At 33.6% G+C, this 27,033-nt stretch overlaps 2 long non-coding RNA genes across 2 annotated transcripts; one reads left to right on the top strand and one right to left on the bottom strand.

The window, feature by feature from the left end:
* The first annotated feature begins 9,068 nt into the window (after positions 1 to 9,068).
* LOC103879273 lies at positions 9,069 to 19,895 on the top strand. The gene is made up of 3 exons (XR_002518390.2): positions 9,069 to 11,536; positions 18,308 to 18,393; positions 19,462 to 19,895. It is a non-coding gene; the product is annotated as an uncharacterized LOC103879273 (long non-coding RNA).
* LOC103879274 lies at positions 12,725 to 25,034 on the bottom strand. Its single transcript, XR_001896897.3, has 4 exons — positions 24,179 to 25,034; positions 23,696 to 23,784; positions 20,816 to 20,913; positions 12,725 to 13,767 (listed from the first exon to the last, which is right to left on the bottom strand). It is a non-coding gene; the product is annotated as an uncharacterized LOC103879274 (long non-coding RNA).
* Positions 25,035 to 27,033: the final 1,999 nt, after the last annotated feature.

The raw sequence follows: 27,033 nt of genomic DNA, 5'->3' as shown, positions 1-27,033 counted from the left end.
TCTGTAGATTTTCTCCTTACTCCATTTATTGTTTCCTTTGCTGTGCAAAAACTTTTTTTAGTTTGTGGTAATCCCATTTATATTTTTGCTTTTGTTGCCTATGCTTTTCAGGTAATTTTCAAAAACATCACTGGCAGGACTAGTGTCATGGTTGTTTTCATCCCTAAGATTTCCTCTTGTAGTTCCACAGTTTCAGGTCTAACATTTAAATTAGGTTTAACACGAAATTCAAACATTTATTGAATTGGTTTAGAATTAATTTTTGTATATAGCTTGAGTCTCAGTTTAGCTTCCTTCTGCATATGTTTAGAATTAATTTTTGTATATGGCTTGAGTCTCAGTTTAGCTTCCTTCTGCATATGTATGTCCTGTTTTCCTAATATCATTTATAGAAGAGATTTTCCTTTCATTATGTGTTTCAGCACCTTTGTCAAAAACCAGTTTGTTTTAAATGCAAGTATTTACATTGTAACTCTATTCTGTTCCATTGGGCTGTTTGCTTTTATGCCAGTACCATGCTGTTTTGCTTATTACAGCTTTGAAGTTTACTTAGGAGCCAAATAGGGTGATACCTTCAGCTTTAATTGTTTTTCCTTATGATTGCTTTGGCTGTTTGGGCCTTTTATGGATCCCATACAAATTTTAAGATTTCTTTTTTTGTGTGTGTGTGAATAATGTCATTAGTATTTACATAAAAATTGCATTTAATTTATAAATTGTTTTGGGTAGTATGATATGAATATTTTAACAATATTCATTCCTCCAACACATGAACATGAGGTAGTTTCCCACTCATTTGTACCTTTCTCACTTCCTTTTATCAACGTTTTATGCTTTTGAGTGTTCAGATTTTTTTACTTACTTGGTTAAAGATATCACTAAATTTTAATTTGTATAGATATTAGGAATGGGATTAATTTATTGATTTACAAATAGTTCACTTTTGGCATATGGAAACACTAGTAATTTTGTTAGTTGATTTTGGATCCTGCAACTTTACTAAATTTGTTTATTAGATCTAATCGGGTTTTTTTTTTTTTTTTTCTGGTGAAGTTTTTAAAGTTTTCTACATATAAAATCCTATCATGTGCAAACAGAAACAATTTGAGTTTTTGCTTTCCAATTTTGATACCTTTTAGTGTTTTCCTCTTGCCTAATTGTTCTGGCCAGGACATCAAGTATTATGTTAAATAGATGTGTCAAAAAGTCTGTATCCTTATCTTGTTTTGGATCTTAGAAGAAAAACCTTTCAGTTTCCTCATTCAGTATGATGTTAGTTATGGGTTGTCATCTATGGACTTTATTATGTTAAGGTACATTCTTTCTATGCTTTCGGGGAAAGTTTTTATTATGAAGGGATGCTGAATTTTCTCAAATACTTTTTCTGCAATTATTGATATGATTGTATAACTTTTATAATTCATTCTGTTAATGAGATATATAATGTTTATTGCTTTGTATATGTTGAACCATTCTTGCATCCCTGGGATTAATTACACTTGATTATGACAAATGATATTTTTAATGTGCTATTGAATTCAGTTTGCTAGTGTTTTGTTAAGAATATGTGCATCTATGTTCATCACAAATATTGCCCTGTATTATCTTTTTTATACTGTGTCCTTTTGTAGTTTTAGTATCAGGGCAATGTGTGCCTTGCAGAATGGGTTTGGAAGGATTCTCCCCTCTATATTTTTTTAAAAATAGTTGTAAAAAAATTGTTATTAGTTTTTTTTAACATTTTATAAAATTTGGCAATGAATCCATCAGTTTCTGTACTCCTCACTGATGACAGACTTTTATCACTGATTCACTTTTCTCACTCATATTTGTCTGTTTAGGTTTTCTGTTTATTCATAGTTCAATCTTGGCAGATTGTATGCATCCAGTAGTTCATTCATTCTAAGTTATCCAATATATTGTCATATAATTGTTGATAACATTATTTTATGAACATTTGTAAATCTGTGCTATCATTTTTAACGTCTTCTTTTTCTTATCTGATTTTATTTGAGTCTTCTCCATTTTTTTCTTAATCTAGCTAAAGGTTTGTCAATTTTGCTTATCTTTATAAAAAATTCTTCATTTTGTTTAATATTTGTAATGTTTTCACGGTCTATTTGATTTATTTCACCTCTAATGTTTATTATTTTCTTCTTTCTATAAATTTGGGGTTGAGTTTGTTTTTATTTTTCCAATTCCTTGAGATACAACATTAGGTTTTTTTACTTGAGATATTTCTGTTTTATTTTCTTTTCAATTTGTATAAATTTATGGCATACATGTGCACAGTTGTGGAGCTGTCAAGTCGGGACTTTTTTAATATGTCAATCACTCGAGTAATGTACACTGTACCCATTAAGTAATTCCCCATTATCCACCACCATGGCAACTCCTTCAGCCTTGTGAGACTCCATTGTCCATTATTCTACTGTCTACATCCATGTGTACATATTATTTAACTCTGGCTTATGAATGAGAACATATAATTCTTGTCTTTTTTTTTTTTTTGAGATAGAGTCTCACTTGCCCAGACTAGAATGCAGTGGCCTGATCTCGGCTCACCACAAACTCTGCCTGCCAGGCTCAAGGGATTCTCCCATCTCAGCCTCCCAAGTAGCTGGAATTACAGGAGCACACCACTACTGTCCAGCTAATTTTTGTGTATCTAGTAGAGATGAGGTTTCACTATGTTGTCCAGGCTAGTCTAGAACTCCTGACCTCAAATGATCCACCCATATTTGTCTTTCTGTTACTGACTTGTTTCACTTAAAATAATGGTCATTTGTTCTATCCATGATGCTGCAAAAGACATGACGTTATTATTTCTTATGACTGAATATTATTCCATTGTGTATATAGACCACATTGTTTTAAATTCAATCATCCATTGATGGGCACTTATGTTGATTCCATATCTTTGCTAATACTACTATAAACTTCCCTTTTAGAACTGCTTTTGCTGTATCCTGCAGGTTTGGATCTGTGATGTGTCTTTCGTATTTGTCTCAATAATTTTAAATTTCTCTTTTAATTTCTTCATTTAATCATCAGTTATTCAGAAGTATATTGTTTAATTTTGAAGTATTTATAAAATTTCTGAGGTTCTTCCTGTTGTTGATTACTATTTTTATACCATTGTGATCAAAAAAAGAGATTTTATATTATTTCCATCTTTTCAAATTTGTTAAGATTTGTTTTGTGGCATGTTATAAAATCTATGTTGCAGAATATTTTATTGTCCCATGTATAGTTGAGAAGAATGTGTATTCTGCAGTTGTTGGAATGCTCTGTATGTGTCCATTAGGTCCATTTGTACTAAAGTGCAGTTTAAATCTGTTATTTATTTGTTGATTTTCTATCTGAATGATCTTTCCATTGCTAAAAGTGAAGCCTTGAAGTTTCCAACTGTATTGCTTTGTATCTCTCCCATTAGATCTAATAATATTTGCTTTAAATATGGGGGTGCTCTGTTGTTGGATGCATGTATATTTACAACTTTTATGTCCTCTAACTGAATTAACCTATTTACAATTATATAATGACGTTTTCTGTCCCTTTTTTTTTAACAGATTTTTCCTTAAAGTCTGTTTTTCTCTATTATAAGTATAGCTATTTCTATTCTCCTTTTGTTTCAATTTTCATGCAGTATCTTGAATATCTTTTTCCATCCCTTCGCTTTCAGTCTATTTGTGTACTAACAGTTGGATTGAGTCTCTTGTGGGCAGCATATAGTTGGTTTTCAATATTCTCTTCATTCAGGCACTTTACATCTTTTATAAAATGTTTGTGGATAGACAGTAGGTGTATATATTTATGCATTACATGAGATGTTTTGGTACTGACATGCAAAGTGAAAAAAGCACATCATAGAGAGTGGGGTATCCATCTCCTATTCCATATCTTTAAATTGAAGAATGTTATTTATTTAAATTCAAGCTTCTTATTCGAAAATAAAGACTTAATTCTGCCATTTTGTTATTTTTTTCTTGTAGTTTTATAGATTTTTTGTTCCTTTCTTCCTCTCTTGTTGCTTATTTTTGTGTTTTGGTGGTTTTCTGTACTGCTAAACATGTTTTTTGCTCTTTCTTATCTGCTGTATTTTTTTTCTTTATTGTTACCATGGGACTTATATTAAACCTCTCATAGTTATACTGAACTCTTTTAAGTTGATAAAACTTAACTTTGTTCACATACAAATACTGCAGAATTTCCCCTCCCTCAAACTTTTTCCTTCTTTTTTTTTTTTTTAACAATATCAAATTTTATCTTAGATTCAGGTGGAATATGTGCAGGTTTGTTACATGGCTATATTGCATAGTACCCAATGGTTAGTTTATCAACTCTTGACCCCCTCCCTCCATCCTCCCTGTAGTAGTCCCCAGTGTTTATTGTTGCCATCTTTATTTCGTTGTATATCCAATATTTAGCTTCCCCATATAAGAAAGATGATGTGTTATTTTGTTGTAGCCTATATTATGTCATTATATATTGTGGGTTTCTTAACAATTTATTGTAACTATAGTTATGATTGACCACTCTGAGGTTTACTCTTCATACTAGAGATCTGGAAGATTAATGTACTACCATTCAGTAGTGGAATTATCTGAATTTGATTATATGTTCACTTCTACCAGTGAGTTTCATACTCTCTTGTTTTTATGTCAACTATTATTATTTTTTCACTTTGCTTGAATCACACTGTTAAGCGTTTCTTGTAAGGCCTGGCTAGTGGTATGAAATCTCTCAGCTTTTTGTTGTCTGGAAAACATTTTATTTTTGTTTCATTTCTGAAGAATAGTTTTGCTGTGTATAATGTTTTTGGTTAACAGGTTTTGTTTTTGTTTTTGTTTTTGTTTTTCCTTTTCCCTTTTCTTTCCTTTGTTTTGTTTTGTTTTGAGACAGGGTCTTACTTTGTCACCTTGGCTAGAATACAGTGGTGTGATTATAGCTCACTGCAACCTTGGACTTCCCAGTTCAAAGGATCCTCCTGTTTCATGCTTCCTAGTTGCTGGAACTGCAGGTGTGTGCCACCATGCTTGATTAATTTTTGTTTATTTTTAGTGGAGATGAGGTCTCATCATGTTGCCCAGGCTGATCTCGAAATCCTGAGCTCCAGTGATTCTCCTGTCACAGCCTACCAAAATTCTGGGGTTACAGATGTAAGCTCCCATGCTTGGCCCGTTTTTGCTTTTTTCTTTCAGCATTTTGAATACACCATTTCTTTCTTTTCTAGCCTGCAAAATTCTTGCATATAAACCTTCTGAGAGTCTGATGGGGATTCTTTTATTTGTGACCTGACAATTTTCTCTTGCTGCTTTTAGAATTCTCTCTTTGTCTTGACTTTTGATAGTGGCTTGCCTAGAGTCAAGTATGCAGACTGGTTCACACACTAATGGGGCACACTGCTCTACTGGATTAAGCTCAGTTTCCCTACTAGGCAGGACTTGATGTTTCTTTTGGGAAAGGGTGCTATGTGGACTGAGGCACAGGGATCACAATGGTTCCACTGGGCTTGGTCTCTGAGTAATCAGGATCAGAATGCTGCAGTCACTGGGATGAGGAAGATAAAATGCCTCTTAGGCTGCTTGTTTTCAGTGGGTACGGAGCTGTAGCAGCTAGACTGGGAGAAGACCTATTTGGGTTGAATCTATTTGAAGAACTTTCATAGATCTGGAAATCCGTATCTCTTCCAAGACTTGATAAATTTTCAGCTATTATTTCTTAAATAATTTTTCTCTGCCTTTCTTCATCTCTTTTCACTTGCAACCATGTAAGGTACATACTTGTTTGTTTAATGGTGTCCCATAAGTGATGTAGGCTTTTTCATTGTTTTTATTCATCTTCTCCCACCTCTGGCTGCTTTACTTTGTAAAACTTTTATTCAAGTCTAGAAATTCTTCTGATTAAACCCACATACTACTGAAACTCTCACTTGTATTTTTTATTCATTCATTATTTGCCTCCAAGATTTGTGTGTGGTTCATTTTCATGATATCTATCTCTTTGTTGAATTTCTCATTTGGATCATAAATGGCCTTCTCAATTTTATGGAATTGTCTACCTGCATCTTCTTTTATCTCACTAAGCTTCCGTAAGATTATAATTTTAAATTTATTTTCAGGCAATTTTTAAATTTCCATTTCTTTGGGGTTATGTATTAGAGAACTATTGTGTTTCTTTTGTGATATCATTTTTTTTTTTTTCATGATTCTTTATTCCTGTATTGATATTGGCACATCTGGTAAAATAATTGGCTCTTCCAGTTTTATAGAGCAGCTTTCATAGGGAAAGACTTTTACCTACACATGGATTCTAGGATGTTGGTTTGGTAAGGTGTTGGCTTTTAGTTAGTTCTGGTGGGCACAACAGGATAGTCTCAGAACAATTTCTTTAGCTGTAATCCATGTCAGCAATGATGCAAGTACCTCTCTGGCCTAGGCTGCTAGAGTGTGTGGTGGTGGAAAAGTTGATTGCTAGTGTTCTTGATGGCAAGAGCTTCAGCAAACATCCTGTTCTCATTTTTTTCATATAGTAGGAAGACAACTACATTGAAGACATCACTCTTGGTGTTGGGTCTAACACAGGCCACAGACAGCTACAGTAGTGCTGTGTTCTAGGGCCAACATTTTCACATTGGTAGTGAATCTTGGGTCCTGGGGTTAATGTCTGGTAGAACTACTATAGCACCTGTAACATGGGTGTAGGTTCATTCTCTTAGACACAGATGAATGCTGTTGTCCCACCAAGCTAAGGACTGTGACTCTGAGGTACTTCCCAATAACTTGAGTCTAAGGGATAGGGATATATCCATGACCCTTATCTTGGGGGTCCATGCACAGCACTGGTATGGCTCTAGAGATAAAAGGGTTTTTCAGAAGTTTATGCTCAGGGGACCAGGGCATGGTTGCAATTTGACTTCCAGAGTCAACAAGGCAGAGTGTCACCTTAGGAACAAGAAGAGTAGGTACAATGTAATGGTGACTCTTGTACCTGGAGTGGTGGAACACAACAGTGGCTCAGACTCTGTGAGGCCAGGTGCAGTGACAGCAAATACTCCAAAATGGACTCTGAGGGATGGGTAGCAGTGCAATGTTGGCTTTACTACATAGGAAGGTGGTGTGACTCAGCAACTCAGACTCCAGAGCAGTGATCGACATTCAGGAAAGAGGGCATTGCAGTTGTTTGACCCAGAGGATGGGAGGATACAGCTCAGCCAGGGTCTTGTTTCCCTGGGAGAAAGGTGTCATACAGAATTGGGCACAAAAAATGCAGCAGCTCTCCTGGGCCAAAGTTGTTTTTCCCTGGATGTGGAATAGCAGATTGGTTATGGTGCTAAGGGGACAACATTCATCCACTGGTTCAGGTATGGCTTGCCTGGAGTCAAGTATCCAGACTGGGTCACACATTAATGGAGCACACATCTGGTCTACTGGATTAAGCTCAGTTTCCCTACTGGTCAGGGCTCGATGTTTCTTTTGGGAAAGGGTGCTATGTGGACTCAGGCACAGGGATCACAATGGTTCCACTGGGCTTGGTCTCTGAGTAACCAGAATTAGAATGCTGCAGCCACTGGGATGAGGAAGATAAAATGCCTCTTAGGCTGCTTATTTTCAGTGGGTAGGGAACTGTAGCAGGTAGACCGGGGAATGGCCTGCTACCACGTGTGTGAGCAGGACACAATGACAGTGGAGTCACAAGGATGGAGAGATGGCAGTGACTATTAGCACCTGGTACAGGACATATTCTGTAGTGGCTCCAATTTCAAGATGGTGCTGTGCAGTAGCAGGTTGGGACATACCTGGGGCACACAATGTGGGTTCCTTTCTGAAGTAATGCAGCCATGTGAACTCCTGACAGCTCCCCAAACTGAGCTCAGGGTCTGTGATTACTGGAGAATTCTCTCATAGCAGAGACTGCAGGTGTCTGTGATGATAATAGGGGCCACTGGGGCCCTCCTGCATACATCTTCTCCACAGGGAGAAGTCCCTCTTGGTTTTGAGATGATCCTAATTGGGTAACAGAGGCAGGATGTTTTGTTCTCTACAGGGTTTCTACAACTCTCTTGCTGTATTTCATCGCTCTCATTTAGATAACGCTAGTTGAAATGTAGCTGATTTTTTTTTTTGTTTGTTTTTTTTTTTTTTTGTGATGAGTGGAATAAGTGGCAGCCACCTCAGTAGGCCATCTTGTTGATGTCACCTTCTGAAGTTTTTAAAACTATATGAATTCACTAAACCAATGTAAATATTAATTCAATAAAATTTACCGGGCACTTTCTGTATAACTGTAATTGCCAAGCCCTTGTTATATGTAACAGTCAGCAAACTATGGTTTATGGACCAAATCTAGCCTGTCGTAGGTTTTTTTGTTGTTGCTGTTTCTTTTTCACTTAATTTTATTTGTTTATTTATTTATTTATGAGACGGAGTCTTGCTCTATTTCCCAAGTTGGAGTGTGGTGGCCCGGTCTCAGCTCACTGCAGTCTCCACCTCCCAGATTCCAATGAGTCTTTTGCCTCAGTCTCCAGGGTAGCTGGGATTGCAGGCATACGCCACCACATCCAGCTAATTTTTATATTTTTAGTAGAGAGGGGATTTCACCATGTTGGCCAGGCTGGTGTCGAACACCTGACCTCAGGTGATCCGCCCTCCTTAGCCTCCCAGAATGCTAGAATTACAGGTGTTTCCCGCCGCTCCCAGCCTGTTTTTTGTTTTCTTTTCTTCTTAAAAAACAAACAAACAAACAAACAAACAAAAAAAGATGGAGTCTCTCTCTATCGCGCCCAGGCTGGAATGCAGTGGCACAATCTCAGCCCACTGCAACCTCCACCTCCCGGATTCAAGTGATTCTCCCACTTCAGTCTCACAGGCAGCTTGGATCACAGACACCCGCCACAATGCCTGGGTAGTTTTGTTGTTGTTGTTGTTGTTGTTGTTTGTTTGTTGTTGTTGTTGTATTTTTATTAGAGATTGGGTTTTACCATATTTGCCAGGCTCTTCTCTAACTCGCCTCCTCAGGTGATCCGCCCACCTTGGCCTCTCAAAATGCTGGGATTACAGGCATGAGACACCGGGCCTGGCCCATGTGTGTTTAGAAATAAAGATTTTGGAACACACAGCTCATTCATTTCTTTCTTATGATTGTTTTCGCTATAAAATTCCAGAATTATCTAGTCGTAGTAGATACTGCATACTCAGCAAAGTAAAAATATTTACTATCCGTCTGCTTACCAGAAAATGTATGTTAAACCTTAATGTAGAGGATTTTGTGTACATGTAAAAAAGGTAGGGTACTAGCTACTGTTTTTAAGATATCCAAATAATATCAATAATAAGTGATACCAACGTCACAAGTTCTCTTTAGCTTTCTCAGTATCTTTACATGCAATCAGGGGAATAGAGCGCTGGCAATTCTTAGATAATTTTTGTGTGAATCAGAAGAAACATTATGTGTAAGCATCCTAGTGCCAATATTAGTGTACATTTAAATATTTTATAGATATTTATCAAGAAATTGAGCTAAAAAATCTAGTAACATGCACTGAGCACATATCAAATGCAAATCAGTCAAGTGCTTATACAAACGTGAAAAAGAGATATTATGAGTTTCATCTATTATCTTAAAATATAACAATAAAAACCATGATAAATTTAACAACTGAGTCAGCTCTTCGTTGTCTGAATAGTCTTAAAAATTACACTTTACTTTTATATCCTGCTCTATCTGTAAGGTTTTGCTCAGCTTAGGATCTTTAGCATGCTGACAAAGTGGTAGTGATGAAAATATGTGATAATATTGATTGATGGGAAGAGATTGGATTCTGGATATACAATTTGTGCTTTATATTCACAGGTTCCACATCCACTAATCTGACTAACTGAAGATCAAAATTTTTTAATCCAGAATATGTTGTTTTTTTTTCTGGAATGTACTATATTTTTGAGCTTATGATGGTTGTATATGTACTGAACAAGTAAAGATTTCTTTTTTCTTGTCATTATTTTCTAAACAATAGAGTTTATCAATTATATTTTCTTATTTTGTTATTTTAGATAAATACCCAGTACTGGGGTTCCTGGATGATATGGTAGTTCTATTTTTAGTTTTTATATAAATTATTGTAAGTAATCCAGAGATTACTTAACATATACAGGAGATTGTACATAAGTGGTTTGCATATACTGTACTATTTATATAATGGACTTGGGCACCCGTGAATTTAAGTATCCATAGGGTTTCTGAAACCAAGCCCCTGTAGAGACCAAGGAATGACTGTATTTCCAAGGTAAAGTCAATATAGTTTACTGACTAATAATGTGAAATGTGAGGGGAAAAGAGTCAAGGATGATTTATATATACATTGTTTTTCTTGAAAATCTAAGATGATAGAGCAGCTGTTGGTTGACAAGGTAAATAGTGTGTAGGATCAGTTTTAAAGGAAAAGATCAGGAGTTTATTTTCAAACATGTTAACACTAACTGCTTAAACTTTAGGTGATTTTACATCTTAGGTACTTAACACCTTAAAGAACATGGGCAAATGACACCTAGACTTTTCTCAAATAAATGTCTGCATCAGTAAAACAGTACATTTTTATATTTATATAAAATGTATAACACTGCACATTTAAACAGTACAGGAAAGGTAGGATGTCAGAAAGGTGCTTATTTTCCCACACATTAAAAAAAGGTCATGAAAGTAAATATGAGTAATAAAATTAAACGTATGTGATAATTTCATGATGCCTCAGTTTTCCATATTAGAACATAAACTAATTTGAATATTTCCTGAGAATATCAGAATGACAGTAAAATGATGTATATTGGAATAAATTGCTTTTATGATATGTGTAGAGACATGAGATGAATATTTCTGGAAATGCATACATAAATTTAAATATATTTTCAAAACAGTAAGTATGTAGCATTTTCCACTATTTCGCTATGGTATTATTAAGTCAATCTGATTTCCCAACTGAATGAGCATTCTCACACCCTTTTACTCATGCAATGAAGAAGTGAAAGGACTGTAATTTATGGTTACATTGTGTAGTTTTCACTGGGGGAAGGAAAGGTGTCATATAGTAATGTATACATTTTTTATTTCCTTAAAATTTCATCTCAGTCACCTTCAATGAATATTATTCGTTCCACATTACTGTTTTTTTTTTTTTTTGGATTAATTAAAAGACTATAAAGCTGCATTAAGTTTTTCATAATGGCAAAACAAAACTTCCTTTAAAATAAAATTAAAAGGAAATCAACAAACCTGAGTTCAAGAAAAGTAATAGAAAAGAAAGGTCTGATCTTTCAGGTTAAATAATAAACTAAGGCATTATCTTAAGGAATGAAAGTGTTCCAATAAATAGTACTTGAAATGAAAGTTTACAAGCTATCCATTTGTAACTTAAATATAATCTGAAGTAATAAAATTAAAGGGATTGTGTATTTATTCCCATCATGCTGGAAATAGAAGAGAATATCTTCATGAAAAAACTTCTCAGAAAAGCATCACAAACTTCAATTCCTGTCTGGTAGGTGATCACTTAACTTATTTAAATTTTATATTATAATCTCAAAAACAAAAGAGAACAAAACTATCTCCTGACTAGGCAAAAGTACGAAAACGTACACAAAGAACTGTAAAACTTCTATCATTTTATTTGGGCATAAACTGTAGTCTGGTTTTATGAGTATTTTGTCATGGTCATTGGAAAAAATTATTTGGATATAAATACACTTTTTTCCTTTTTAAAGCACTCAAGTCCAGAAAATGTTCAGTTTCTAATAGGATAATATAGTGAGAGAGAGACAGGGCCCTAGAAGCAGCAAACTGTGGGTCTGTTGTACTGTTACTATCTCTCCAAACTCTCAATTCTTATATTCATATAATCCACTGATTCTTGGCCTTCTCTACCTCAGCAGTTCTCAACCTTTTTGGCACCAGGGACCAGTTTCGGGGAAGACAATTTGAAACTATTCCACCTAGGATCATCAACCATTAGTTAGATCTCATAAGGAGTGTACAACCTAGCTCACTCATATGCGCAGTTCACAATAGGGTTGTTGGTGCTTCTGTGAGAATCTAATGCTGCTGCTGATCTGACAGGAGGCAGAGCTCAGGAGGTAATGCTCTCTTATCCACCACTCACCTCCTGCAGTGACACCCAGTTCCTAACAGGACATTGACCAGTACCCATGTGGCCCAGGGCTTAGGGACCCCTAATCTATCTCAACACTTCCAGGCAGCTACAAACCAATGATTACCAAATAGTTATGTAATTCAACCTGAAAACTTATACATATTTTAACATATGGCAATTTAACATCATAATAAAATGCACAGAACAATATCAAAATATATTGTATTATAAAATTTTTGCATTTTGCCACATAAAAATAATGTATTTCTTACATTAATGGTAATTTAATAATAATTTGCCTCAAATTGTTTATTTATGTTTATTTTTAATTTTCAAGCTTGACAGCTGTTCAAGATTGTATTTTTTAGCATTATTAAATATTCTAAAGTTTTAAATTATACTAATGCAAAAAATGTATTTTTTATGAGAAAGTAATAAATATATTAAAATGGGTAAAAAATTAATTTTAAAATAAATTTTAGGGTAAGTGGAAGTTGAAGATACTTTTTTTATTTTTGCATGAATTTTGTTTAGTTTTAGATTTCCCAGAGAAAACAAAATAATTAATCTGCTGTTTACTTTCTCCAATAATTAGCCAAGATTCATAGGTCACATTATTTTTACTCAGCTTAAAACAAAAATATCTACAGTGTCATTTTGTGGCCAAAATACTCTTTATTCTGCTAATTTGATAGAAATAAATTATTTATCTGTAATAATAGAACAGTAAAATATAATAGCATTGCATTTGAAAATAATTTTCAACTATCTAGAAATCTCCACATCATAAAGTTATCAATTATAAATATCACTGAAAACGCTTAATATGCTCTAACATAATAAAGGTACTTTTTCTTATTTGTTTTTTATTGTTTTGTTTTTGCATAGCCAACCTCAACTTACTTTGCAATTTGAAGATATTTTGTTATCAGAAGTATATGTCATATATGATCCATAAATGCCAAAAAAAAAAGTTCTTTTAAAACTCTTTCCTTACCCAATATGATTTGTATGTCATCAGTTTCAAAATAACAGTTGTTTTTTATTTTTTTCCATAATTCTTCATGTTTTTGCTCTTGTGTTTCATTTGTTGGTTTCTGTTGGAGGTGTAAATGTTTTTCTCTATTTGATATGCTTTCTGATAACTGAATGTTTGGTGGAAAATGAACAATCAATAACCTATAAATAATTTCAACAATTTATTGAATAATTGAAAGTGAAAATTGATGTTACTTTCAAACATTTGTTTTGTAAATTATTCTTCTGCACAAAGTAGTAAAATTCCCCATTGCTTTTTGGTGGATAATTTTAGTGATTTAATTGTGTTCACAGGAATATTTCGAAGGACAAATTTTGTAAAAAATGTTTAAAAAGAACCTTTCATCTATCTGTTTTTGTGGTTTATATAGAGTTCACCTATAACAAAATTAATAATGTTTTATTATCGCAATCAAAGATAAACACTACTTTTTTATCATTCTTTGGTTAATAACAATATATTTCACAAATGTTACATAGTTATGAGCAGTTCTTTTATGCCATGTTGTTTCGTTGTTCTTCACAAACACACGAGAAAATATCAAAGTCTTTCACCTTCTTTATTTTATTAGAAACAGAAGTGCCTATTGTGGAAAAGATAATTCAAATATTAGAGTTCAAATACATCATTTGTGTTTACAAATACATCATTTGTGTTTACCAATACGTGTAACTGAATTGCAGTTGAAAAAGTCCATTTCCATTATTAGTGACAAAATGTAAAATATACTTATAGAAAATAATCAAAATAGTGTTATATTTGTTTTCAAACAGTAAAATATTATAATTGTACTGACATTTTCCATCAAGACAGTCTAATAAGTATCCAATTGTTTATCCTATAAGTACGTTTATATATATATATGTACATATATGTATTATATATATTCTTTCTTTCACATGTTGTGATGCTTATTTTTATGTGTTACTTTGGCTGGACTACAGTATTCAGTTATTCAATTGAACACTAATATAGGTGTTGCTCTGAAAATATTTTGCAGATGTGTCTAACATTTATCATTAGGTGACCCTGAGTGAACAAGATTAACCTTGATAATCTGGGTTGGCCTCATCTAATCAGTTGAAAGACCTTAAGAGCAAAAACTGAGGCTTCCCTGAGGAAGAAACTATGCCTGTTGACTGCAGCTTTAGCTCCTAACCCAGAGTTTCCAGTTTTCCAACCTGTGGCTGGCCCACCCCACAGACTTGCCAAAATGGACCCCAACAATTGTATCAAATAATTTCTTGAAAAAAAAAACCTCACAATTCTCTCACTTTCTACACACACATACACACACACACACACACACAAAATGTTAGTTTAGTATAACCCAGACTGATACACATGTTTTCCACTCTCATTTGGTAATAATTAGAAAAATTTAATCTGTCAGTCATCATTTCTTTATAATTTTGATGATTGAGAAAAATGTTTTTAATATGGCACAGACAGGAACCAATCTCATAAAAGTCACAACTAAAATCACGCAACTCATTTGTAAATGTTCGTATGCATTGGGAGCTAGTGAGATATGTCTTCATTAAACAAAATAAATAAGTCAATTATTCATATAAATAATTTCCCCCTATATTTTAATTGCCAAATCCAATTAAAAAATTCACTTCAGTGATTTAGAGGTGGAACAATACAAATACTTAATACAGAATGGAGATATTAAGTAGTTTTACTGCAAACATTGCAAAAAGATTTTTCTTATCTAATTATAAAACTGTAAAAACATGTTATTATAAATAATTATAAATTAAAACTGTATCCGTCCTTTACATCCTCAATTTATTATAATACTGTGTTAGTCATATATAATACCTAGTATCTTGATAATGCTTAATGATTAAACAGCAAAGTAGGAGGTACAATTATCAACTTTTGGTTATATGATTCTTTAAAATAAATGAATGTAAGATGTCTGCTGGTCATCAATTACATAATCAGCAAATATAAACATGCAACTACATAAAATTAAAATATGTTATAAAATGTATTATGTTTTTCATCCATATATTAGATAACAATATTGCTTCTTCTTGATTTCTTGACCATTATAGAATCCATAGTAGGCCAAATTATTACAGATTGAATGGAATGAAATAGAATTATGCTTCCCTTGCTAAGTATGTAAATATGGTAAAAAACTAACAAAATATTTATTCTCAGACAATACCTTTTGCTGCCTTCATATATCACAATACATTTTTAATTATAGACATACATTATTGACTCTGAAGAGACAATTCCACATATGAAAGTATTCAAGAAAACTAAAATATGTAATTGGAAGTTTGTATGTAAGAAAAAGTAAAATAACTGATTATAGAAATTTTACTTCATTTTTTGAGGAAAAAATCAATAAAACCAAGTATTTAGTCATTTTAAGATAGTTTATATTAGTATGATGACTCTTTAAATGATTGTTTCCATTGGCCATAGTATTCATGATAATGATGAAATCTCACTCTCAATCATGAGGCATTTTTTTTTCTTTTAATAAAATTAATGAGGATAATACTTATAGTGATATCTAATAGTGACAAATACAGCTAATATAACATGTATATATTGCAGTATAAGATAGTGAAAATATATCCAATACAGTAGTAGAGTAGTATTACATTATATATACATACATACATACAATTCCATATAGATTATATATAGTGTGTGTATATATATGTAATGGTATATTTGCAAATGATGAAAATATGACAAAGAGTTAATTTTAAAAGGTCTAGAGAGCATTCTAAATCATGAAACTGAAGATTTTGGAGAGTAGAAAATAATTTTGATCTTTAAATTTTCTTTCATGTTTAGAAAGCATGTTGAAAAACTTTAGATTTTCTAATTTTTATGTCAAAATTATATCCTACCTCCAATAGACTTCCTTCCTTAAACTGCTTAAATAATATTTTACTTTGTGGAGATTCTTGTGTGTTTTCACCATCATTGTAAGACAGCTATTTCAAGCATTAAGTGAAATTTTGCAACCTTTCTTTTTGCAGTTTTTATTTATTCAATAAATATTTCTTGAAGAACTACCAAGTCTGAGGGAATATTTCTAGGAAAGCAGTGATGAAACATTTAAAGTGCTTATTCTCATGCAGCTTAAGTTTTTGTAGAAATCTGTAAGAACTAATAATCAATGAGCCAACTGATCGATAATCTAAAATAGCGGCAAGTGCATCATGATAAGAGAATAAGAGAGTTACTAAGCAAGTGGAGCCACATTTACTCTAGAAGGGGAGATTTGTGAAAGTCTTAACCAAAGAAGAGATATGTGATTTGTAAGATTAGATACAGCATAAGTATGTCATTTAGATTAAGAGGATAGTATTTCGAATAAGGGAAACATCACGTGCTTGGCACAATCATTCTGTTGCTTTTGTGGCCAATACTTTCATTTCCTCTTTGACCTTGATTTTAATGCGTATCTATTGGACCACAATTATATGGTTTGAAATAATTAATAAAGTATTGAAAAAGAAACTATTATACCATAGTTACACCTTTTATTTTTTATGATATTATGACACTAAATATATCAATATATTTTTCATCATGTGAAAAATAAAACAAAAAAACTCTTGAAAGGATGGCACACTGATTTCTAAATTAATTTCTTATTGTACCCCTAAAGAGACAGAATGGTCAAGCAGCTTGTTTCTTTTTTTTTTTTTTTTTTTTGAGACGGAGTCTTGCTCTGTGCCCCAGGCTGGAGTGCAGTGGCGCGATCTCGGCTCACTGCAAGCTCCGCCCCCCGGGTTCACGCCATTCTCCTGCCTCAGACTCCTGAGTAGCTGGGACTACAGGCGCCCGCCACCTCGCCCGGCTAATTTTCTTGTATTTTTAGTAGAGACGGGGTTTCACGGTGTTAGCCAGGATGGTCTCGATCTCCTGACCTCGTGATCCGCCCGTCTCGGCCTCCCAAAGTGCTGGGATTACAGGCTTGAGCCACCGCGCCCGGCCGCAGCTTGTTTCTTTAAGGTCAACAGCAGAGTCTTTCAAAATAGTCAGCTATGACAGAATATTATGCAATGCAGACTACTCATGACAGTGACAGCCTGTCGGCTTTGTTATGTTCTATTGGTTGCAAGAAAGTCACGGTGTCCACCTTCACTCAAGATGAGGGCGCTGAACAAAGGTGTGAATCATCGGAGTTATATCCTAGTGCCTTTTATTTCCTCATCAATCACGTAAATTCATTCATTTTTTAATTTTGTCAAAAAAGTTAGCTTTTGTTAAATTTAAGCAGTGAGTCTATAGCTATCTCATATAGCATTTCAAATGTTTCAAGTGCTTAAATTTTTCGTAGGTAAACAATTTTTAAAGTATAATCGATATTTATAGTCAGGATATTTTCTTATTTCATCAGATGAACTTTATTATGCATTTTCTCTTCTGTTATTTAAAAATAGCATATTTCAAAGACACTGCTCATGTGTGTTTTTACACACACACATACATTTGTGTATATATACGTCCTCTTTTGCTATACATTTTTCTTTTGTTTATTATCAACATTGAACAGAAAGCATTGAAATTAACTTACAGAGATACTCAAATATAAAATATTAGTTGCCACATTTACTACCAGCTGAAGTTTTCACAAGTTGGAAGTAACCCCAATTTGTGTATCACCAGTGCTTAGTGCACAGACAACATTTAAGGTTTATTTGTTGAACTGAACTACAAAGGCAAAAGATAAGTGAGATTTTCCTTCAAAAGTTTAAAAGGATGAAATACTGTTTATTTGGGTACGCTATATTCTCACTGATTAGAAGTCTGGATAAACAATTTTAAGTAAGAAGAAAATTTATTTACTCATAACTCATTTTTCTTGTGTTTTCATGTTTGTGTGTGTGTGTTTAAATAACAGGAAACCAGTGTTTTCAAAATGTAGTTTGTTCTTTAAACCTACATAACTAAATGTACTTAATCAGAAACCTCATGGTTTGGCATATAGAAGCTGGTGCTATAACAAACTTACAATCTAGCAAATGATTAATGTAAACAATATTTTGAAGGACATTTCTGAGACTAAATTATGTGCACTGCACAAACTATGTCACATAAATAATTGATTTTTATTATTCTCACTATATTGACAGGAGCAGAAAATCTACATTGAAGACATGGTCTGAGGAAAGGGAGAAAAGACATAACTATTTATTCTGCAGTCAGTATTTCCAACATGGTATGACACTACAGTGCATAACATTCTTAAACCGGACTAATTTATAATGACATAAAAGAATATAATTAAAATTCACACTGCTTTATCTACATACAAAAATGAGAAGATGCATTTCTAAGCATTCTAGTTAATAATGTTTACTGGGGGATACATTAAAAAGCACCATTGTCAATGGGTGTTTCATTTTTAGCTATCGCCAAAAATAAAAAAAATATGTGAATAAAATAATAGGTATATTTCTAAAGTGTACACTGACATTTCATATTGAATCTATTATGATGGTCTATTTAATGCTTCATTTTTCTCAAAACATGTTAATATTCTAGAATTGAATGTCACACAATAGCTATTCTGGAGGTCGTTTATTGAGTAACTTGTAAACAAGCTAAGTTTATCTGAAATTGAACATCTCTGAAATTTAGGTAGAAGAAACAGGCCAGCTTTCAACATAGTAGAAAAACAACATAGCTTTATCTGTTATTAATATGTGGACTTTATTTGCCAAAATAGCAATTTTCGTTATATTTTATATCTGCGTGTCTGTGTGATGAAGATTAATGTTAGTATGTAGATTAGAACTAGATTTTGAGTTTGGTGTAGAAAAAAACTTCAAGTTTTCCAATGAAAATTTACAAAGGCGTTACAAAGAAACCTTCATAGGTATGTCGTGTTCTCTGATAGATCCCATTCGGATTTAATATATTTTAAATAAAGACTGAGGAGTTGGCTTCTGTGACATTCTTCCTTTCGTGGTATGAAACTCTTAAGTACGGATATTCAGTCGATGGCATGAACCTTTGTGTTTTTATTGTTAAAACATTGAAATATTCTTTATTCATTGAATATTAGACATTGTCTTTAGTCTCTTGAGTACCTCTTCTGTTACTCTATCTGTCCTATTTTCTAATAACCTCCCAGTTTTGCCCATTATCCATTATCGAAAATGTTAACATTTGAGCCATCAGGGAACCCCCATGACTGTATTTTAGAAGTTCTGAAGACTCAGTACTTCAGGCTTCATTCATTTTAAATGACAAAAGTCAATGCAATTATTTTCTTAAATTCCAGCTTTTAGGCTACTTTGACTATCTGGGGAGACCTAAGGACAGCCAACTTCATTTCCAAGGACTCTCCCCTCAGAGCTTGGACAACCCACTTTCGACATTGGTAAAGAAGAACATTTACAAATACTACCTTTCTTCTTCAATTTCCCTCGTCAGAGTAGGCTCAGATACCAGCAACAATGATGGAATCCGTTTAGGCAAATACCTAACACTAGGTATTTAACAGTACCTTGTTAAACTTATGCTAATTTTAATTTTTTTAAAAAACTTTTGCTTGGGCAAATAAATTATTTATTGTTAGATCATTTATTCTGTTACAATATAATCTTTACCTCTCTTTCATTTCCATCATGTCCTTTTATACTTTTTTTGTTGTTGTTTGTTTGTTTTGGAGATGGAATCTCGCTCTGTCACCCAGACTGGAGTGCTGTCACATGATCTTGGCTGACTGCAACCTCTACCTCCCGTCTTCAAGCAATTCTCCTACCTCAGCCTCTCCAGTAAGCGGGATTACAGGCGTTTGCCACTTATTACTGGCTAATTTTGTATTTTTAGTAGAGGTGGGGCTTTGCCATGTTGGCCAGGCTGGTTTCAAACTCCTGACCTCAAGTGATCCACCAGCTTCGGCCTCCTGAAGTGCTGGCATTACAAGAGTGAAACACCATGCCCGCCCTTCCTTTTATACTTCATCTTTGAACTCAATACCTTGTATCTTCCCTAATTTGGTGTGTACATATCTGACTCTGCTCTTGGATTATAGGTATCTCTAGAATTGATGAACTTTAATTATAATTTCACTAAAGCTATAGCTCTGAAATGCTCAGCATATGCTTTAAGAATAAAAATAAACTAATTGAATAATCGTGTCTTTAACACTGGAAAAGTATAATGTCTCACTTTTAAGTACTTTAATTTTAAAAACTGCAGTTGAATTCCCAAATCTCTATATTACGTGATGCTACATTGGCCAAGATAGAAGCATATGGATATATTTTCAAAGTCCATCATTCATTGTCAGGTTATATTTAGAGCAATTCACCAGTGTAACAGGTGCTTCTCACTCTCTTCAGCTTCTAGTAGATTTTTATCAGCTAATGTGGCATTCATAAATCAGAACACAATATCAAAGAAATAGACCAAGGAGAAAGAATCAAATGTATCAGAAAAGAAGAACCTTGTTAATTGAATTGCATTTCCATCCTCTTGTTGTGTGATTTAATTATAGAGTTTAATTACTAGTTCAGAAATCTTAGATGCTACACAAGCAAACATTTATATTAGAATTTAGACTACAATTTATTATCATAAAGATTTCATTATTTTCAATAGTGATCTACTTTTTTCACATTTTATCTTACTTTATGTGGATTCTTTGTGATTGGCTCTAGCCCATAATCTGAACTACTAGGGAGGCTGAGGCAGGAAAATTGCTTGAGTCGAGGAGTTCAAGACCAACCTGGACAACACAGTGAAAACTCATTTAAAAAAAAAAAAATTAAATATATCGAATTTAATCTTCAGTGATCACAAATACATGATATTAGTTAGATTAAAATTACATTCTGTCTTTAGTTGTTTGTATATGTAAAATCCCTATCATTTATATAATATTTTCTTTCTTGACTATTTTTAACATGATGTAATTTGCCAAACTAAAATATGTGTGTATTATGCATATACACACATACACACATATACATCTATATACATATATGTAATATATTTATTTTTTTATCTATCTATATTTATTTTTTATCTATCTATATACATATATAATGCACATATAAAATTTTTGCCTATTTTAAATCTTTTAACTATAAGTAGGATATATTCTCATTTCATAAGTACATATTTATATAATTTTAATTAGGTAAAATTCAAATATCTGAGCAAAATATTTGTGCTACCAAATGTAAATGGATATACTCTAATTCAATATACTTGGTAAATCGACTTTTTATGGAGGTAATTTGTTAAATAAACATAAATTTACCAAAGTTCTCTTATGTTCTTGGCACTGTGTTAGGCATAGACGATGTATCCAGGAGCAAGACAAATGTGGTACCTACCCTGATACTGTTTTTAATCCAGGAAGTTATCTTTAATTTCAAGGCCTCTATCCAACTGAATTTTTCAACAATTAGTAAGGATTCTGTTAGATGCAAGGGAATATGTTATGTTAGATTATGTTAGAACAGGGAATAAAGCAAGTAAATGTGCTATATTTCGTAAGTGTTGTAGTGTGAGAGGAGACAGAAAATAAATAATTACATTAGGCAGTATATTTAAAAGATAAATGTGCTATGGGAAAAAACTGTAATAGAGTAAGTGGGGAGGATTATACCAAGAGTCTTGTGATTATAAAAGTAGTCAGATGAAACTATGCTGATTAGCTGAAAGATGAGCAAAAATAGAAGGAAATGAAGCAATGAGTCACGGGTATTTGGAAGAGTCAACAGCCAGTAAAAAGACCGAGAGCTGTGGGGAACCCTGGAGCACTGGAAAACTAGTGAAGCCAACATAAACAGAAATGGATAATCAAGGAAGAGAGGAGTATACAATAAGGTCGCAGAGAGAAATTAACCCTACATAGTACAGCTTTTATAGACTATTTTATAGACTTTTATTTTACTCTAAGTTAAATGAGGAATCATGAGAAGATGACAAGGATGAACATGCATTTATAAATGATAACTCTGGCAACTATGCTAAGAATTGACTGTAACAAGAAAAGAATTTAGTAGGTAGACTAGTTAGCAGATCAATATAACTAGTTAAGTTAAAGATAATAGCCCTTTCTAGAATGAAAACAGTGGTGGAAGTGGGAGGTAGATTCATCCTACCATACTTCTTCCAGGAAGAGCCAGGAAAATGTGTTGATATATTGGATTTAAAGTGTGATGGAAAGAGAAGACCAAAGACAATTTAAAGATGCTTAATCACAAACTGAAATGGTGGAGCTACCACAATCTAAGGTGGAGAAAAGCGGGGGTGGAACAGGTTGAGCTGCCTGATTGGAAATTCAGATTTGGACATCTTAATTTTGAGATAACCAAGATAAAGTTGACCTTTTTAACAATGCGAGATTTGGGGCACTGACCCACTAAATAGTTGAAAATTTGCATCATTTTTGACTTTCCAAAAACTTAACTACTCATAGCGTACATTTGACCAGAAGTCTTACCAATAACAAACATATACATATATTGTATGTTATGTGTATTATATACTGTATACTTTCAAAAAAATTAAGCTGCAGAAAAGAAAATGTTCAGAAAATCATAAGAAAGAAAAATATATTTGCAATTTATTAAGTAAAATGGATCATCATGAAGGTCTTCATTCTTAGCATCTTCAAGTTAAATATGCTGAGGAGTAGGAAGTGTCGGGGTTGGTCATACTGTCTTGGGGTGACAGAGGGAGAAGAAAATTCATGTGTAAGTGGATACACACAGTTCAGACATGTGCTGTTCAAGGATCAACTGCATATTGAATAGTATTTGGGTAAACAAGGTGAATTTTAAGGGAGAACTATGAGTCTAAGGTATTTATTTTAGAGTCAGATAAATTTACGAAGTGAGTGAATGTGGCTAGAGAAGTCCAAGGTCTGAGATCAGAATCTTACTCCTGTGTTAAGGAATGAGGCAGATAAAAAGGTGAGAATGAATTAGAAAGGGGCAGGTACTAGGAAACAAAGGAAGAGAAGGAGGAACATGTGGATTCTTGAAAGCAGGACCAAGAAAGTGTTTTTAAGAAAGAGTGATAAAATATTAAATAATGTTTAAAAGGTGTGATGGTTAATACTGAGTGTCAACTTGATTGGATTGATGGATGCAAAGTATTGTTTCTGGGTGTGTCTGTAAGAGTGTTGCCAAAGGTGAATAACATTTGAGTCAGTGAACTGGAAGAGGCAGACCCACCCTTAGTCTGAGTGGGTACCATCTAATCAGCTGCCAGCATGGCTAGAATAAAGCAGGCAGAAGTTGGAAAGAGCAGACTTGCTGAGTCTTTTGACCATCATCTTTCTCCCTTGTTGGATGCTTCCTGCCATCGGACATTGGACTCCAAATTCTTCAGCTTTTGGACTCTTGGACTTACACCAGTGGTTTGCCAGGGCCTCTTGGGCCTTTGGCCACAGACTGAAGGCTACACTGTTGGCTTCCCTACTTTTGAGGTTTTGAGTCTCAGACTGGCTTTCATAATCCTCAGCTTGTAGATGACCTATTGTGGAACTTCACCTTGTTATCCTGTGAGTCAGTACTTCTTAATAAGCTCTCCTTCATATATGCATCTATCCTTTTAGTTTTGTCCATCTTCAGAACCGTGACTAATAGAGAAGGCAAATGAGATGAAGACCATGAACAGAACATTGGATTTAGTAGGTAGAAGTCAGTTCAGATTTTGACAAGAGCAATAAACTTGGAGTAGGATGAGTACAAAGGGATTCAGTGGTTTAGTAGAGAATGAGAGGAGGGAAATTAGAGAAAAGCAACAACTATTTTAAGGATTTGAAAAATGACAGGTCATTCTTCCCAATTCTATACTCAATAATAGATAAACAACAGCTGTCTCACATATTCAAAACATATGAACATTAAGTGTGTAAACTTTTTTTGGAGCAACTGAGAATTTTGTAAGTAAAGTCTACAAAATCATTTCATCTCAACCTTCACCACTTACATATTAAAATATTGTGTGTCTTTACCTGGAGTTTCACTTACCTTTTAAAAACACAATTTTTTTTCAGCCAATATTGCGCGTAGTCACATCTGTCAATGTCTGCTTGCTTAATTCTCAGGATAAATCCTTTCACTGAGTTCCAGAATGATTCAGAGTAAATGTTCCTCTATTTCTTTTGTTGTTCTCATCCTCTTTACTGAGTTTCAGTTACACATTGGAATCATTTTCTTTGAAGACTATTACCCAGTTAGCTGTCTACATATTTTGAAAGAAACCTGTAATTTGTGCCTTGATCTACATATACTCAGGGAATTGCACTTTATTATTTACATTTTAAAATACAATTTAAAAAATTCTCCACTTGGAAAATTTAGAAAAGTATTTAAAACAACATAATTATTTCAGAGTAAAGTGGAGGAAGAGGAGCAACAAAAAACATGCACATATATAATATAATTGTGCTTAAGAATAAAACAACAGTGGATTACCACAATTCTCAGAAAGCGCAAGAGGATTACACAATGTCATATTTATGGTCATAAAATATATGACATAAGTATATTTTATACATTTTAGTAAGGTAAATGTTATTAGCAAACACAATGAGATCAATTTTGTCTGGTGGAGAGAAAAATATTTGGTTAAAAAAATAGGCAATTAAAGAATAAATAGGATTTAATTAGATAAGTCAAATAGGCAGCTTTGAGGTAAAGTTTGTATTAATATGTTTTCATATTGTTAATAGATTGATACCTGAGAATGAAAAATTTAAAGAGTTTTAATGGATTTAGTTCAATATGCCTGGGGAGGCTCACAATCATGGTGGAAGGGGAAAGGCACATCTTACATGGCAGCAGACAAGAGAAGAGAACTTGTGCAGGGAAACTCCCATTTATAAAACTATCAGATCTCGTGAAACTTATTTACTATCATGAGAATAGCATGGGAAACACCCAATCTCATGATTCAATTACCTCCCACTGGGTCCCTCCCACAACATGTGGGAATTGTGGAAGCTACAATTCAAAATGAGATTTGAATGGGGACACCACCAAACCATATCATTCCACCCCTTTCCCCTCCCAAATTTCATGTCAACCAGTTATGCCTTCCAAACAGTCCCCCCAAGTCTTAACTCATTTCATCATTAACTGAAAAGTCCACAGTTCAAAGTCTCATGTGAAACAAGGCAATTCTCTTCCACCTATAAGCCTGTAAAATCAAAAGCAAGTTAGTTGTTTCCTAGATGCAATGGGGGTACAGGCATTGGGTAAATACAGCCATTCCAAATGGGAGAAACTGGCCAAAACAAAGGGTTTGCAGTCCCCTTGTAAGTCTGGAATCCAGCAGGTCAGTTAAATCTTAAAGCTCCAAAATGATCTCCTTTGACTCCATATCTCATGTCAAGGTCACACTGATGCAAGAGGGTGGGTTCCCATGGTCTTAGGCAGCGCCAAACCTGTGGCTTTGCAGGGTACAGCTTCCCTCCTGGCTGCTTCATGAACTGGTATTGAGTGTCTGTGGCTTTTCCAGATGCATAGTGCAAGCTGTCAGTGGACCTACCTTTCTGGGGTCTGGAGGTTTAATGGACTCAGTTCTATGTAGCAGGTGGGCCTCACAATCATGATAGGAGGTGAAAGGTATGTCTCACATGGTGGCACACAAGAGAAGAGAAATTGTGCAGGGAAATTCCCCTTTATAAAACCTTCAGATCTCATGAGACATATTCACTATCACGAGAATAGCATGGGAAAAACCTGCTCCTATGATTCAATTACGTCTCACCAACTCCCTCCCACAACACGTGGGATTTGTGAGAGCTACAATTCAAGATTAGATTTGGGTGGGGACATAGCCAAACCATACCAACTTCATCTGAGCAGCAACTAAATATACTTTATTCACTATACATCCCCAGTACCTATCACAAAGACTAGTAAAGTAGAAGCATATTAATATTTGTTGATTAAAAGAGTAAGAGAAAGAAGACTTTCTCAGGAACTTTATGCAGTAGTTACCATTTTTATTTAATAACCTGAGAAATTTCGGGACTCTTAAGTCTTTGTCTACCTTTAGAAATAGATATCTCTTCTGCCAATCACTCATTGTATGTTTGAGAGACCAAATGTAACTTGATGTTTTATATCAGAAAGGTGTCTTTGATAATATGGCTATTTAACAAATATAATATTACAGATGATAAATAAAGTAAAAATAAGCAATCAAAGTAAATACTGTTAATGTTAATATATTTTAGCCTTAGATATTTGAACTCACAAAAGGTATTTTCATTTTTAGGACTAAAGTAAGTAAATAAAATGAAACAAAATAATTTCTATCCATTTATAAATTCTAGTCATGTTTTTAAACAATATACAGTTAATGCTAACATAATGTTTGTAATTAATTTAGATAAGCTATTAATCAAAAACCGCCTGTGTCATTAATATATGTTTTCTTTGTTGTTAATTAAACCCCTATCAAGCACTAATTGCAATTACTCTAGAGAATCCTCAATATATTTATACTTGTGTTCTACTAGAGAAAATGTGTCTGAGTAGCAAAATTATTTAAAATAATAGTAGTAATACCATAAAATATATTTAGTAGGCAAAAATACTTTTGAATAAATTATCTTGAGCCATTTTAGTAACAAGTTTTGGTCTCGTCTGGATTTATCAAGCTTGTTTCTGAATTTTGTAGTCACTAAAAATACAACATGATTATTTTTAAATAAAATAAAAATATTTTCCTTTGTCTAATTTATCTGCTTTCTGGAGAAAGATTATGCTCATCTCTATTGACCAGTACGCTTCTTAAATTTAGGTTTTGTAGCAGTGAATAACTCATCTAACCAGAATCATATTTTAATACTAAATTTTTGAAAACCTACTCA

This window comes from Papio anubis, chromosome 15, assembly GCF_008728515.1.
Source record: "Papio anubis isolate 15944 chromosome 15, Panubis1.0, whole genome shotgun sequence".
Taxonomy (NCBI): domain Eukaryota; kingdom Metazoa; phylum Chordata; class Mammalia; order Primates; family Cercopithecidae; genus Papio; species Papio anubis.
Note: the sequence above shows the minus strand (reverse complement) of the source record. Positions and strands in the feature narration are given on the sequence as shown.